Source organism: Pan paniscus, chromosome 13, assembly GCF_029289425.2.
Source record: "Pan paniscus chromosome 13, NHGRI_mPanPan1-v2.0_pri, whole genome shotgun sequence".
Taxonomy (NCBI): domain Eukaryota; kingdom Metazoa; phylum Chordata; class Mammalia; order Primates; family Hominidae; genus Pan; species Pan paniscus.
This window is the reverse complement of record NC_073262.2, coordinates 12,806,049-12,811,288: the sequence shown is the minus strand read 5'-3', so window position 1 is coordinate 12,811,288 and position 5,240 is coordinate 12,806,049.

Here is a 5,240-nt window from a genome sequence, read left to right as displayed (position 1 = left end):
ATATTTCCATGTTTATACAGATCGTGGTGAAGATATTTCCATGTTTATACAGATCGCGGTGTAGATATTTCCATGTTTATACAGATGGCGGTGTAGTTATTTCCATGTTTATACAGATGGCTGTGTAGATATTTCCATGTTTATACAGGTTACTTTGTAGGTATTTCCATGTTTATACCGATGGCGGTGTAGATATTTCCATGTTTATACTGATCGTGGTGTAGATATTTCCATGTTTATAGAGATGGCGGTGTAGATATTTCCATGTTCATAGAGATAGCGGTGTTGATTTTTCCATGTTTACAGAGATAGCGGTGTGGATATTTCCATGTTTAAACAGATAGGGGTGTAGATATTTCCATGTTTATAGAGATGGCTGTGCAGATATATCCATGTTTATACAGATCACGGTGTAGATATTTGCTTGTTTATACAAATAGCGGTGTAGTTATTTCCATGTTTATACAGATAGCGGTGTAGATATTTCCACGTATATACAGATGGCTGTGTAGATATTTCCATGTTTATACAGATTACTTTGTAGGTATTTCCATGTTTATACACATGGCGGTGTAGATATTTCCATGTTTATGTAGATGGTGGTGTAGATATTTCCATGTTTATACAGATAGCGGTGTAGGTATTTCCATGTTTACAGAGAGAGCGGTGTAGGTATTTCCAATTTTATAGACATAGCGGTGTAGATATTTCCATGTTTATATAGATGGCGTTTTAGATATTTCCATGTTTATACCGATAGCGGTGTTGGTATTTCCATGTTTATACAGATAGCGATGTAGATATTTCCATGTTTATACAGCTCGCGGTGCAGATATTTATATCTTTATACAGATGGCATTGTAGATATTTCCTTATTCACACAGATGGCGGTGTAGATGTTTCCATGTTTATACAGATGGCGGAGTAGTTAGTTCCATGTTTATGGAGATGGCAGTGTAGATATTTTCATGTTTATTGAGATGGCGGTGTAGATAATTCCATGTTTATAGAGATAGCAGTGTAGACATTTACATGTTTCTACAGATGGCTGTGTAGATATTTCCACGTGTATACAGATGGCATTGTAGATATTTCCATGTTTATACAGATGACTGTATACGTATTTCCATGTTTTTACAGATGGCAGTGCAGATATTTCCATGTTTGTAGACATAGCGATGTAGATATATCCATGTTTGTACAGATGGCGGTGTTGATATTTCCATGTATACACAGATGGCCGTGTAGATATTTCCATGTTTATACAGATGGCGGCGTAGATATTTCCATGGGCATGCAGATGGCGGTGTAGATATTTCCATGTTTATACAGATTGCGTTGTAGATATTTCCATGTTTACACAGATGGTGGTGTAGATATTTCCGTGTTTATACACATAGCGGAGTAGATACTTCCATCTTTATTGAGATGGCAGTGTAGATATTTTCATGTTTATAGAGATGGCGGTGTAGATATTTCCATATTTATAGAGATAGCGGTGTAGATATTTCCATCTTTCTACAGATGGCGGTGTAGATATTTCATGTTCATAGAGATAGCGGTGTTGATTTTTCCATGTTTATAGAGATAGCGGTGTGGATCTTTCCATGTTTATACAGATAGGTGTGTAGATATTTCCATGTTCATAGAGATGGCGGTGTAGATATTTCGATGTTTATACAGATCACGGTGTACATATTTCCTTGTTTATACTAATAGCGGTGTAGTTATTTCCATGTTTATACAGATAGCGGTGTAGATACTTCCGTGTATATAAAGATGGCTGTGTAGATATTTCCATGTTTATACAGATGGCTGTGTAGATATTTCCATGTTTATACAGATGACTTTGTAGGTATTTCCATGTTTATACAGATGGCGGTGTAGATTTTCCATGTTTAAAGTGATAGCTGTGTAGATATTTCCATGTTTATACAGATCGCGGTGTAGATATTTCCATGTTTATACAGATCACGGTGTAGATATTTCCATGTTTATTGAGATAGCGGTGTAGATATTTCCATGTTTTCACAGATATCGGTGTAGATATTTCCATGTTTACACAGATTGCAGTGTAGATATTTCCATCTTTCTACAGATGGCATTGTAGATATTTCCATGTTTATACAGATGGTGGTGTAGATATTTCCATGTTTATACAGATGGTGGTGTAGATATTACCATGTTTATACAGGTAGCGGTGTAGATATTTCCATGTTTATACAGATCGTGGTGAAGATATTTCCATGTTTATACAGATCGCGGTGTAGATATTTCCATGTTTATACAGATGGCGGTGTAGTTATTTCCATGTTTATACAGATGGCTGTGTAGATATTTCCATGTTTATACAGATTACTTTGTAGGTATTTCCATGTTTATACAGATGGCGGTGTAGATATTTCGATGTTTATAGAGATAGCAGTGGAGATATTTCCATGTTTATACAGATAGCGGTGTAGATATTTCCATGTTTATACTGATCGTGGTGTAGATATTTCCATGTTTATAGAGATGGCGGTGTAGATATTTCCATGTTCATAGAGATAGCGGTGTTGATTTTTCCATGTTTACAGAGATAGCGGTGTGGATATTTCCATGTTTAAACAGATAGGGGTGTAGATATTTCCATGTTTATAGAGATGGCTGTGCAGATATATCCATGTTTATACAGATCACGGTGTAGATATTTGCTTGTTTATACAAATAGCGGTGTAGTTATTTCCATGTTTATACAGATAGCGGTGTAGATATTTCCACGTATATACAGATGGCTGTGTAGATATTTCCATGTTTATACAGATTACTTTGTAGGTATTTCCATGTTTATACACATGGCGGTGTAGATATTTCCATGTTTATGTAGATGGTGGTGTAGATATTTCCATGTTTATACAGATAGCGGTGTAGGTATTTCCATGTTTACAGAGAGAGCGGTGTAGGTATTTCCAATTTTATAGACATAGCGGTGTAGATATTTCCATGTTTATATAGATGGCGTTTTAGATATTTCCATGTTTATACCGATAGCGGTGTTGGTATTTCCATGTTTATACAGATAGCGATGTAGATATTTCCATGTTTATACAGCTCGCGGTGCAGATATTTATATCTTTATACAGATGGCATTGTAGATATTTCCTTATTCACACAGATGGCGGTGTAGATGTTTCCATGTTTATACAGATGGCGGAGTAGTTAGTTCCATGTTTATGGAGATGGCAGTGTAGATATTTTCATGTTTATTGAGATGGCGGTGTAGATATTTCCATGTTTATAGAGATAGCAGTGTAGATATTTACATGTTTCTACAGATGGCTGTGTAGATATTTCCACGTGTATACAGATGGCATTGTAGATATTTCCATGTTTATACAGATGACTGTATACGTATTTCCATGTTTTTACAGATGGCAGTGCAGATATTTCCATGTTTGTAGACATAGCGATGTAGATATATCCATGTTTGTACAGATGGCGGTGTTGATATTTCCATGTATACACAGATGGCCGTGTAGATATTTCCATGTTTATACAGATGGCGGCGTAGATATTTCCATGGGCATGCAGATGGCGGTGTAGATATTTCCATGTTTATACAGATAGCGTTGTAGATATTTCCATGTTTACACAGATGGTGGTGTAGATATTTCCGTGTTTATACACATAGCGGAGTAGATACTTCCATCTTTATTGAGATGGCAGTTTAGATATTTTCATGTTTATAGAGATGGCGGTGTAGATATTTCCATATTTATAGAGATAGCGGTGTAGATATTTCCATCTTTCTACAGATGGCGGTGTAGATATTTCATGTTCATAGAGATAGCGGTGTTGATTTTTCCATGTTTATAGAGATAGCGGTGTGGATCTTTCCATGTTTATACAGATAGGTGTGTAGATATTTCCATGTTCATAGAGATGGCGGTGTAGATATTTCGATGTTTATACAGATCACGGTGTACATATTTCCTTGTTTATACTAATAGCGGTGTAGTTATTTCCATGTTTATACAGATAGCGGTGTAGATACTTCCGTGTATATAAAGATGGCTGTGTAGATATTTCCATGTTTATACAGATGGCTGTGTAGATATTTCCATGTTTATACAGATGACTTTGTAGGTATTTCCATGTTTATACAGATGGCGGTGTAGATTTTCCATGTTTATAGTGATAGCTGTGTAGATATTTCCATGTTTACACAGATAGCGTTGTAGATATTTCCATGTTTATACAGATCGCGGTGTAGATATTTCCATGTTTATACAGATCACGGTGTAGATATTTCCATGTTTATTGAGATAGTGGTGTAGATATTTCCATGTTTTCACAGATATCGGTGTAGATATTTCCATGTTTACACAGATTGCAGTGTAGATATTTCCATCTTTCTACAGATGGCATTGTAGATATTTCCATGTTTATACAGATGGTGGTGTAGATATTTCCATGTTTATACAGATGGTGGTGTAGATATTACCATGTTTATACAGGTAGCGGTGTAGATATTTCCATGTTTATACAGATCGTGGTGAAGATATTTCCATGTTTATACAGATCGCGGTGTAGATATTTCCATGTTTATACAGATGGCGGTGTAGTTATTTCCATGTTTATACAGATGGCTGTGTAGATATTTCCATGTTTATACAGATTACTTTGTAGGTATTTCCATGTTTATACCGATGGCGGTGTAGATATTTCCATGTTTATACTGATCGTGGTGTAGATATTTCCATGTTTATAGAGATGGCGGTGTAGATATTTCCATGTTCATAGAGATAGCGGTGTTGATTTTTCCATGTTTACAGAGATAGCGGTGTGGATATTTCCATGTTTAAACAGATAGGGGTGTAGATATTTCCATGTTTATAGAGATGGCTGTGCAGATATATCCATGTTTATACAGATCACGGTGTAGATATTTGCTTGTTTATACAAATAGCGGTGTAGTTATTTCCATGTTTATACAGATAGCGGTGTAGATATTTCCACGTATATACAGATGGCTGTGTAGATATTTCCATGTTTATACAGATTACTTTGTAGGTATTTCCATGTTTATACACATGGCGGTGTAGATATTTCCATGTTTATGTAGATGGTGGTGTAGATATTTCCATGTTTATACAGATAGCGGTGTAGGTATTTCCATGTTTACAGAGAGAGCGGTGTAGGTATTTCCAATTTTATAGACATAGCGGTGTAGATATTTCCATGTTTATATAGATGGCGTT